Here is a 12,428-nt window from a genome sequence, read left to right as displayed (position 1 = left end):
AGAAGATGGTTAATTCTATCTTGGACCCTCTTTCTTTGCCTCTAGCTTTCTGCTCGGTTTAAGCCAGCTGCCATGGTGAGAGGACTCTATGGCAAGAAATGAAAAAAGGCTTCCGGCTAACCATCAGTGAAAAGCCGAGGCCTACCAACACCCCCCTCCCCTCCACCGCCACCCAGCAGCTCACATGAAACTGAGGCCTCCCAATAACCACATGAATGAACTTGAACTTGGAAGTGTGTCCTCCTGCATTTGAGGCTTCAGCTCAGATTGCAGCCTTGATTCACAACTTGATGACAGACTCCAAGAAACTTAAAGGCAGAGGCACCCAGCTGAGCTGTGCCTGGATTCCTGACCTACAGAAACTATGAAATAATACATGCTTGTCACTGAATAATGCTGAGATTTGGGATAATTTGCTATCTAGTAAGAGATAACTAATTCAAGTATTAAAGTAGTGATTTTCAAACTGTTCTCCTTCCTAGCAGAGTGACTTGGCATCTTCTCACTACTCTAAACCTTGGTTTGTTCATCTGTAAGTGGTATCCACATCAGAGGATTGCTGTGAGGTCTAAATGAGATCACACATGAAAAGTGCTTGCATAGAGTTGGGCACATGGGTGATAAATGGCGGCTATCATCATCACCAACACCACCACCATCATCACCAAAGGAATTCAATAGCAGAGGGGTGGAAGCTAGTAGCTATTTCCCATTCCTTTTCTGGTAACAGTATCATTCCATGCAAGCCAATCAGAGGGCCCCATCCTTTGGCAAAAATGATTGGCCCAAAGGGTAGGGGTTGAACTGAAAGGACCAATGAGAATCATTTCCCCAGATTTATACAAAATTACTGGGAGAGAGGGAGTCTGGGAGAAAGTTTCTGGTGTGGGTCAGGATTTCTTGAGGTTCAATCCTTAGAGAGAAATCCTCTAACCTTTCTCCAAAACAAAAGCGATCCGTAATTTCCAGCAAAGCTCTTTGATATTTACTTTATTTCCATTAGAGTTAAATTCCAGTGATTAATGAGGTCTTAAAAAAAAATCCCCTAAGAAATAAACCCAACAACAGGAAGGGGACCAGACGAATGCCCTCCTCTAAAGTCTATCTGCAAATAATCTCTCATGGTTTAATTGGCCTTTTAGGTAAAACCTCTCACTGTTGCAACCGAAATTGGTTCTTTTTGCTTCAGAGAGTGCTCAGGGCTGATTACCTCCGAGGAATGAGACCTGAGGGCAGATCATACATGAGGACTTTCATTTGTTCTGGTCCTGAAAGCAGAGGTTTCACTGAGGATGGGTGGGTAGGAAAATGCTCATCTCGCAGATACCTAGGAGTCTCCTAGAGACCTTAGTGATACTCCCGATTGTCAGGCGCTGATCTTTTCCTTCTGAGTGGCCAGGATGGGTAATGGCAGGCTGCCAAGAAACACACTGATTGATAGAATAATCCAAGTATAAATTACCTCCTTGGAAATTAGAAAAAAATAATTTATTTGTGAGCAGTTGTTTTTTGGAAGGGATCGATCAGGAGTTTGAGTTTGGACACGTTCAACTGACATACCTAAAAGACCTCCAAGTGATACTATCAAGAGGCAATTGACTGGGTGAGTCTAGTCTGCAGGTCAAGGGAGAATCTGGCCGGATGGACACATTTGCTGCTGCTGCTGCTGCTGCTGCTAAGTTGCTTCAGTCGTGTCCGACTCTGTGCGACCCCATAGACGGCAGCCCACCAGGCTCTGCCATCCCTGGGACACATTCGGGAGTGACCCAAATGTGGAGGGGGCTTCCCAGGTGGCGCTAGTGGTAAAGACCTGGGCTGCCAGTACAGGAGACAGAAGAGATGCAGGTATGATCCCTGGGTCAGGAAGATCCTCTGGAGGAGGGCATGGCACACCCACTCCAGTATTCTTGCCTGGAGAAGCCCGTGGACAGAGGATCCTGGCAGATTGTAGTCCATGGGGTCGCAAAGAGTCAGACACGACCGAAACAACCTCACAGGCACACACGCAATGGTGTGGAGCTCATAGGGAGCCATGGACCTGGGGGAGATCATGGAGGAAAGGAAAATTCTGCTCCTCCTGACCTTGACATTGAGAAGGCCGTACTTGCCTTTGGTAGGTAAGCTGAGCAGATCCTAGGATGCCACGTGGGCATCAGTTTCTTTCTTTTTAGGTTACCTAGGAAACAACTGCAGGCTTCCAACCATCACTGTGCTTCTGACTCTTGGGAGGGAGTATATCCCAACGTCAGGAGGTGAGGAAGGACTCATCACTAGCTGTGATGATCAATTTCATGTGTCATTTTGACTAGGCGAGGCTTGATGCGCTGCAGTCCCTGGGCTCACAGAGTCGGACACGACTGAACGACTGAGCAACAGGGTGACACCCAGAGAGATGGTGAAACGGTGTTCCTGGCGGCATCTGTCTGGGGATGTGTCTGAAAGAGATTAGCTTTGGATTCAGTAGGCTGAATAAAGATTTTCCCTCACCAGTACAGGTAGGCATGGTCCAATCCACTGAAGACCTGAGTAGAGCAAAAAGGTAGAGAAAAGTTGAATTATCTTCTCCCTTCTTGAAGTGGACTCTCATCTTTTCCTGCCCTTGGACCCTGGAGCTCCTGGCTCTTGGGCCTTCAGGCTCCTGGAATCACATTTGTTCCTACCCCCTGTTCCCTGGTACTGAGGAGTTTGGCTTTGGATTAAGTATGACACCCATGGGCTCTCTGCTGGTTCTCAAGCCTTGAGACTTGGACTGAATTACACCATTGGCTTTTCTGGATCTTCAGCTTGCAGGCAACTCCATAACTGTCTGTCTGTCTGTCTCTCTCTCTATGTATGTATATCCTATTGATTCTGTTTCTCTGGAGAACCCTGATTGATGCAGATTCTGGTGCTGACAATGGTCCTAGCACTTTCCGGGTGGCTCAGCAGTAAAGAATTTGCCTGCAATTCAGGAAATGCAGATTCCATCCCTGGGTTGGGAAGATCCCCCGGAGGAGGAAATGGCAAGGAGGAGGAAATGGCAACCCCCTCCAGTATTCTTGCCTGGAGATTACCATGGACAGAGGAGCCTGGCGGGCTACAGTCCATGGGGTCACAAAGAGTCAGACACGACTGAGCGTACACACACACATGGTCCTAGAAGAACAGGATTTTAAGGATGAGTTTTCTGAACTGGTTCGTGTTTTCTGGAATGGGCCTTCTAATCTGATTAGATAAAGATGCTAATATATTTTCTAAAATCTAGATTTATTTATTTATTTGGCTGTGCTGGGTTTTAGTTGCTGGGTTGATGGGTCTTAGTCTGGGTATGTGGGATCTTCTTCCTTGACCAGGGATCAAACCTGCATTGGGAGCAGAGAGTCTTAGCCACTGGACCACCAGGGAATTCTCCAAAGATGCTAATGACTCTTTTTTTTTCCAGTAGTAAAGAGAACAAAGGTAGCTCATGGCATCAACTGCTTATGTTGTTGTTGTTGTGTCTGTAAGCCATGTCTGACTCTTTGTGACCCCATGGACTGTAACTCGCCAGGTTCCTCTATCCACAGGGTTTTCCAAGCAAGAACACTGGAGTGGGCTGCTATTTGCCTCTCTAGATGATCCTTCCGACCCAGGGATCGAACTTATGCCTTCTGCACTAACAGGTGGATTCTCTCTACCGCTGAGCCTTCTTGGGAGCCCCATTCCTGCTCATAGAGACACATGGTATCTGCATTGGCTGCACCTAATCAACCACTTGTAAGAAGCAAGAAGCTCAGTACCTCTGTGCGCGATGCTTTTGAATCTTTCTAGAAAACTAAGCAATATAATGACATTGGTTGGTTTCTCCTAATATTGCTGGACAAAGTGGTGAGAGAAAAGGATGAGCTCAGGGATTCCAATTCCCAGCTCAAGCCTACATGAATGACCGAGAGCTTCTAGGTGTGCCCTGAGGGAAAGACTTATCTCCTGTAGCTGCAGGGCTGAAATTGCTGAGAATCAAATACAGGACCTCATCCTGTAATTGGCTGAATTATAAAGCCAGTTGAATTCCCAGCCTCCCAGGGTGTCTACTGTTAAAGTGAGGGCCATTGATTGGAAAAGAAGGGGATCTAATAGGTTGGGATGGGATGTGTGGGAAGACCCAGATGAAACTGGCGATGTTGAGACTTCATTTCTGATGAAGCCCTTTTTTTGCCAGTGGAAGATGCCACTTCACCCTCATGGCAGCGGCTTCCCCACCTACAGGGGCATGGACCTTTCCATGCCCCCCAAGGCTTTCCAGACTTGACCCTGAATTGCCTGGGAAAATGGTGGCGGCCTCCCCTGAGGCAGTTGGCAGGAAAGATCATGTTGATTCTCCTCCAGACCCCCTCCTCCACACCTCTAGGCTTCTAGACCTATTGTTGTTCAGTTTCTAAGTTGTGTCCGAATCTTTGCAAACTATGACTGCAGCACTCCAGGTTTCCCCGTCCTTCACTGTCTCCCTGAATTTGCACAAATGCATGTCCATTGAGTTGATGATGCCATCCACCCATCTCATCCTCTGTCAGCCCCTTCTCCTGCCCTCAATCTTTCCCATCATCAGGGTCTTCTCCAATGAGTCAGTTCTTTGCATCAGCTGGCCAAGGTACTGGAACTTCTAGAGAATCTGCCTGTCATGCAGGAGATGTGGGTTTGATCCCTGGATCAGGAAGACCCCCTGGAAGAGGAAATGGCAACCCACTCCAGTATTCTTGCCTGGAGAGCCCCCTGGACAGAGGAGCCTGGTGGGGGCTACGGTCCAAAGAGTTGCAAAGAGTCTAGACCTATAACCAGATGCAAATCCCAACAGATTCCTAAAGGTAAGGCTTGCAGTGTGACCTATGGGGAGATGTGTTATACTCCAAAGCAACAACTTGAGTTTTCTCATTTACAGGAGCAGAGATATGGGGAACATATGTGGGGATGGGCATTAAGTGTGTGGTGGGATGATGAAGGGAAGATAAAGTTGGATCAGGTCGAATTGATTGATGTGGGCCCAGGAAGTGGAGATTCTGCTGTAAATGCTGTAGCTCAGAGAGTCAGAAAAGATTCTGTTTGTTCATTTGGTTGAAATGAGGATCAAAAGCTGAGCGGATTGGAAATGCCCCATCTCTTTTGGATCCACAGACTTAGGGAGATGGGAATGTTAGAGGGGATTTATCATTTAAGACCTACTCACCCACACTGAGGAGAGACCTGTTACCAATATTTTAAGAAATCAACTTGTGAGGGAAGCCAGAGCATCCTTGAAGCGCTTTGTAGTGGCTCTGCTCTGTGGTCCAGAGCTTACAGAGGGAAACACAGCCACTCGGTTGGAAAACCAAAATGCAGTGGGAGTAGCTGGATCTTGGTGTCTGGGGCCAGATGGCAGCACTCAGCTGTTAGGGGAAGCACTGACCGAAATAGCCCACCCTGGCTGGGCAAGAGAGCAGCCACTTGCATGAGCTGTCTTACAGCAGGAGGTCCTGGTAAGAAACATGGAACTAACAAGCTACCACGAGTCAGAAGGACTCTGGAAAGGTCAAAGAAGAGAGGAGACGCCAGACCATATGTCCTACCAACTTCCCAGAATCCTCCTTGCTGGAGTCCATCTTGGCTGAGTGACGCACAAGCCACCAGGAAGAAGCCGGAGTCACAGTGATTGGCCAGAGACGACCCAGAAACTAATCCCATCAGCATAAAACCCGAGACTGCGAGCCACGTGGCAGAGCAGTTCTCCTGGGTTCTCTTCCCTACTGCTCTGTGCCTGGGTGCCCCTTCCTAATAAAGTCTCTTGATTTGTCAGCATGTGTGTCTCCTTGGAAAATTCATTTCCAAGTGTTAGACAAGAGCCCACTCTCAGGCCCTGGAAGGGGGGGGGTCCCTATTCCTGCAACACAACCACCAAAGACAAGGTGGGCATGGTTAACATGATGGGGAGCCAGATCAAAGCAGAAATCAAGATGCTCTGACTCACATAGACCCGTGGTGTTGGCTAGTTAATCATGGCATTTCTCTCACTTCACTGTTCACCTGAAATGATCACAACATTGTTAATTGGCTATACCCCAACATAAACAGTTTTTGGTGTTAAAAAAAAAAAACAAAACTACATCAAATTAAGAAAAAAATCGTGGTGTTCCTGGAATTGAAATAGGTAGATTGATTGATTGAAGCCACTCAGTCGTGTCCAACACTTTGCGACCTGTGGGCTGTAGCCCACCAAGCTCCCCTGTCCATGGGATTCTCTAGGCAAGAATACTGGAGTGGGTTGCCATTTCCTTCTCCAGGGGATCTTCCTGACCCAGGGATCGAACCCAGGTCTCCCGCATTGCAGGCAGACACTTTAACCTCTGCACCACCAGAGAAGCCCTTGAAATAGGTAGGAAGCCTACTAATTCTTACCTGATCTGTATATGCAGAAAAGTTTTAGGTCAAGTAAACACAAGTGGAACGCAAACCATAAAATCAGAGAATAACATTCCCTCGATAATCAATGACCTAGCCTTGAGCAAGTTTACAGACCCAGAGCCCTTCAAATGAAGGGGAGGTCAGGCCTTCCCAAGGGAGGACTTGGCATGCTGAAAATTCATACTGTGTATCTTTCTCCCAGCTTGACCCAAAAGATCTGTGGCCTTTTATCAGGGTTGCTGTGCAACCCTGGGGCAAAGGAAAGAGCTCTTTGGGGGACTATCTTTTGGCTCTGAAATGCTTTTGATTCCAGGAGACCAAAATGTCACTGGGCTGTCTAGTGAGAGTCGGGGGACTGTGGAGGTCACGTGATCAAGGTGTGTCAGCTCAGGGCTGTTTCACAGTGGGTCCAGTTGTTCCCAACCACCCTGTGGTTATCCCTAGTTCCAGGGCAGGTGTATTCAGCAGTGGGCAGAACCCCACACTGGTTCTCTGATCTGTGCAGTGGGGGCTATTATGGTAGAAAGACCCCCCTGGGCTAAGACACGTTGTCCTTGAACTTCAGTTTTCCGTCCATACGCTGGACCAAGCGATTCCCATGGACCCATTTCACTGTGCTGTGTGTTCTGTATCGATTCCGGCAGGTTAAAAACCAGCATGTGCTTGAGCTACAGCCAAGTCCTAAAAAATTCTGGCAGATACCATCTGGCCTCAATCTTTAGTAATTCTACAGAGGTTTCTAGCGCCTCCTCCCCTCCCCCACCCTGATTTCGCTCTGTACCCAGGAGGCAAAGGAGGTGCTGAATTCTGTCATCTCCACTCACCAATCTTTTATAGTGGATCATTAGGGTGGATTTGTCATGAATAAAAGAGAGAGGGGATGCGTTCAGACATTAACGGAATCCTGCATTAGCAGTCTTGTAAATTCCACTGGAACATTTCATGTTAGGCAATATAGTGTAACTCCAGGGTTTCTGTGCATGGGGGTTTGTTAAAAAAAAAAAGACTGATCCCTTTGAGGACACCAAATTCAACTTTCTACATAGCTGCTCTGATCATGGAAGAAAAGGATGGCTTAGTTAAGAAACATTTAGTGAACACTTCTTATGACTCAGGTGGCACAGTGTAAATAATCCACCTGGCAATGCAAGAGATGCAAGTTCAATCCCTGGGTTGGGAAGATCCCCTGGAGATGGAAATGGCAACCTGCTCCAATATTCTTGCCTGGGAAATCATATGGACAGAAGAGGCTACAGTTCATGAGATTGCAAAGAGTTGGGCATGACTGAGCACACCCCTCCCTACCTCCTTCTCCCCAGCTCCCCAACCCCTCCACCCCCACCCCCGACTCCTCCACCCCCCCTCCCACCCCACACTATGTCCCTTGCACTATCTTCATGTCATCAAACTTCTCAGGCAAGGAAATTACTCTGGAGAAAAAGACTATCTTTGATATTTGATAGCAAGGTAAATGTGGAGCAAAATTTCTTTTTTTAAAAGATTCTTTTTTTGGGGGGGGGACCATTTTTAAAGTCTTTATTGAATTTGTTACAATGTTGTTTCTGTTTTATGTTTCCGTTTTTTTGGCCTCAAGGTATGTAGGATCTTCAGTTCCCTGACAGGGGGTCGAACCGGCACTCCCTGCATGGGAAGGCAAGGTCAGTCACTGGGCCACCAGGGAAGTCCCTGCAGTAAAGTTCTTAAACTCGACAATCCGGTTTGCAGGTGTGTAAAGTGAGTACAACTGTATCATCTCATCTTGGGGTTATGAAGAGGTCTAGAGAAGAAAGTTCTTGCCAAGTGGCTAGCCCAGCTCTCAGTGCAGAGAAAGCTCTTCAGAACTGGTTGTTAACTATTCCTTATTACCACGTGCCAGGCAGACTGTTTCATGCTTCGTTTATGCTGCTGCATTATAATTTTTTTTTTTCTCGTCATCTCACAGCCATCGGATCCAGCACCAACATTTGATACAAGAGAAAACAGTCATGCTCACAATGTGTGACAGTTGGTCAGAAAAAGTAATGGATGCCAAACTCAGGTGGGCCCCTGGGGCTGCCTAGAAATTCTTTTTTATTTGCTGTGGTATAGATGATCACCTTTACTCTACATAGCAAAGTTAAGTGGTAGGTGTTGCTATGACCTCCGTGGTACCCATAAAGAAACAGAGGCCTTACAAGACCACGTGGTCTTACCTTCATCTCCATCATTCTGAATCCCCTCAACAGCCCCATCACAAGTGATATTTTCATCACGCAGGAGAAGCTGAGACTTGGAGAGATTAAGCCAATCTCTCCAGGAGAGTGGAAGATAGAGATGGGATTCAAAGCCTAGCTCTGATTCTCAAACCCATGGAGGAGAGTGATTATGATTTTCAGTTTTAGAAAAAGACGCCTCGCATTCTAATCTATTAAAAATGACCAATACTAAAGCAGGAGCATTCCTGGCTCCCTCATGCCTCCCTGCTTTCCATTCTCGGCTTGGTTTTTCTCCTAAACACTTATCACCTTCTTACAGGTTGCATATGGCATTGTTTATTTTGTTTATTGCTTTCATTCGCTCTACTTGAATATAATCTCTGTGAATACAGAACTTTTTTTTCTTCCTGTTTTATCCATCACTGTATCTCCACTCCTGGAAGATGCTTGGACCAAGGTAGGCATATTCATAATAACTCAGTCCATGGGTAATCTCAGCTTCTCCTCTCTGTCACTTAGTAGCTGCCAACTTGCTTTGGTAAATTACTTATTCCCTCCTCACTTCAGTTCCTCCACAGGAAAACTGAGAAAATGCTAATATCCACCCCACTTGGTGGATGTGAGGATGAAAGCCGTTAATGCACATAAAAGGCTTTAAACAATGGCAGGAACACAATAGGAGCTCGATAATTGCTCACTATGACATAATCCACTGCAGGCCCAGCACTGTAATGATACCATATGTCCCTTAAAGACCTCTACCGTGTCAATGTTAATTTTATGTATATGATCAAATTGACTCCTTTAAATCATTGCTATCCTCAGTTTACAGATGAGGAGATAGAGGGACTAAAAGGTGATACCTTTTGCCACCATGGCCTTAATCAGCCTCCAGAGAAGGCGTCTTTACGGTGCCTCCCAAAGTCAACCATTTCAGTTTTTCTTCTGTGGTGGCTAGCTAGCTGCACTGCTATGCTGGCAGTTCAAGCTTCCATTCATTAAACTTAAAAGCTTTACAGAATCGGTGCTGGTTTGCGAAATGCCTCGGTGACATCCTCCCTTAATTAACGCCAGTCTTAATGTAAAACCCCATTAATAAGACCATTGTATCATGAGGTCCTGGGTGATGCAATTCCCAGGACAATCTATTTATATCCAAAGCATTTAAAATAGTTTCTTCACTTCACCCTCCCCTCCCCCCACCAAATCAATTTATACTAAATGCTGTTGCAAAATCAGATTTATCACCCTGGGGATTAAGAAAAACGAAGGGCCAGTTTAATGACAGGATTTAGTTCATTATTTATCTTCTAGCATGTAAATTATAGATTGTCATAAAATTTTCATTCTTTGGGTGCCCACTACCTAATTTCAGAAAAAAAAAAAATGCAGAGGCCTGCATTACAAAGAGCAAGTGTCTCTTCTCTGGGCACAAGAGCCATCTCCTCTGCCTTTTGACAGACGATAATCTGTCAAAATGAAAAATTAATGGCTGCTCCCTTAATTCATCATTGCCTGCCTCTGTTCTATTAATGCTTTCCCCCCTTCTTCCGTCCCTCCTTCCTCCGCCGCCTCCCACTCTCACCCCCACCCACCCCCATGGCATGAGTCTGTTCACCAGCAGGGAATTGGAAGCAGAGAACTGGACTAGCCTTGGGGGAGAAAAAAAAAAAAGGAAAAAATAGAAAACTAAGCCCATTGATCTGGACCCACCGTACATCTGTTAAAGTGGGAAAGGAATGGTTCTTCTCTACTCATTAAACTCAGCAGCACCCATGATGCAAATGCTGGTACAGCTTGTGGGTACCACCCAGGGAGTCTTGGACATTCTACTCCACAGCGCCCCCCCCCCCGCCCCCCCACCAACACACACACCCAAGACCTGTTGTAGGCATTGGGTGAGGCGATTATGTTGTGTGGAATTTCAGAGTCCTCAGATTCACGATGCTGATGGTGAATCCGGTAGGGAAACTGAAAAGCCATTTGCTCTGACTCTCCTGTTTCACAGATCAAAAGACAGAGCTTCAGAGAGGAGATGGTTTTTGCTAAAGGTCATGCAAACACTGAGATTGGCACTGCTGCAAATTATGGATGTCAAATCCAACTGGGCTATCAAGGCGAGCTATCGATCTGTTCATTTGTTATAAATCATTTCTCTCCTAATTCCCTTAAAGGCTCTCCCAAATCTCACCCAATGTCCCTAATGCTTTGTAGAGATCACACCTCACCATAATAATCCAGTGGGCCCTTTACCAAATATTTCTGACAATTTCCTTTGTGGATAGATGTCAGAGTTGCACAGTTCTACTTAGCCCGAGGTTAGGTTTGCTCATGTGGCTCACTTTAGGCCAATGAAATGTGAGTAGCAGCTTTGAATCAGTTTTAGTGAAGTGTTCAGTTCAGTTCAGTCGCTCAGTCATGTCCCACTCTTTGCGACCCCATGAATCGCACAGCATGCCTGGCCTCCGTGTCCATCACCAACTCCTGGAGTTCAAACTCATGTCCATCGAGTTGGTGATGCCATCCAGCCATCTCATCCTCTGTCATCCCCTTCTCCTCCCACCCCCAATCCCTCCCAGCATCAGAGTCTTTTCCAATGAGACAAGTCTTCACATGAGGTGGCCAAAGTACTGAAGTTTCAGCTTTAGCATCATTCCTTCTAAAGAATACCCAGGGCTGATCTCCTTTAGAATGGACTGGTTGGATCTCCTTGCAGTCCAAGGGACTCTCAAGAGTCTTCTCCAATACCACAGTTCAAAACCATCAATTCTTTGGCATTCAGCTCTCTTCACAGTCCAATTCTCACATCCATACATGACTACTGGAAAAACCATAGCCTTGACTAGATGGACCTTTGTTGGTAAAGTAATGTCTCTGCTTTTGAATATGCTATCTAGGTTGGTCATAACTTTTCTTCCAAGGAGTAAGTGTCTTTTAATTTCATGGCTGCAGTCACCATCTGCAGTGATTTTGGAGCCCCCCAAAATAAAGTCTGACACTGTTTCCACTGTTTCCCCATCTGTTTCCCATGAAGTGATGGGACGAGATGCCATGATCTTAGTTTTCTGAATGTTGAGCTCTAAGCCAACCTTTTCACTCTCCTCTTTCACTTTCATCAAGAGGCTCTTTAGTTTCTCTGCATTTTCTGCCATAAGGGTGGTGTCATCTGCATATCTGAGGTTATTGATATTTCTCCCAGCAATCTTGATTCCAGCTTGTGCTTCTTCCAGCCCAGCGTTTCTCATGACGTACTGTGTGTAGAAGTTAAATAAGCAGGGTGACAATATACAGCCTTGACGTACTCCTTTTCCTATTTGGAACCAGTCTGTTGTTCTATGTCCAGTCCTAACTGTTGCTTCCTGACCTGCATATAGGTTTCTCCAGAGGCAGGTCAGGTGGTCTGGTATTCCCATCTCTCTCAGAATTTTCCACAGTTTATTGTGATCCACACAGTCAAAGGCTTTGGCATAGTCAATAAAGCAGAAATAGATGTTTTTCTGGAACTCTCTTGCTTTTTTGATGATCCAGAGGACGTTGGCAATTTGGTTCCTCTGCCTTTTCTAAAACCAGCTTGAACATTACTTTACTAGCATGTGAGATGAATGCAATTGTGCGGTAGTTTGAGCATTCTTTGGCATTGCCTTTATTTGGGATTGGAATGAAAACTGACCTTTTCCAGTCCTGTGGCCACTGCTGAGTTTTCCAAATTTGCTGGCATATTGAGTGCAGCACTTTCACAGCATCATCTTTCAAGACTTGAAATAGCTCAACTGGAATTCCATTACCTCCACTAGCTTTGTTCATAGTGATGCTTTCTAAGGCCCACTTGACTTCACATTCCAG

The sequence above is a fragment of the Ovis canadensis genome, chromosome 24 (assembly GCF_042477335.2).
Source record: "Ovis canadensis isolate MfBH-ARS-UI-01 breed Bighorn chromosome 24, ARS-UI_OviCan_v2, whole genome shotgun sequence".
Classification (NCBI taxonomy): Eukaryota; Metazoa; Chordata; class Mammalia; order Artiodactyla; family Bovidae; genus Ovis; species Ovis canadensis.
This window is presented reverse-complemented; position numbering follows the sequence as displayed.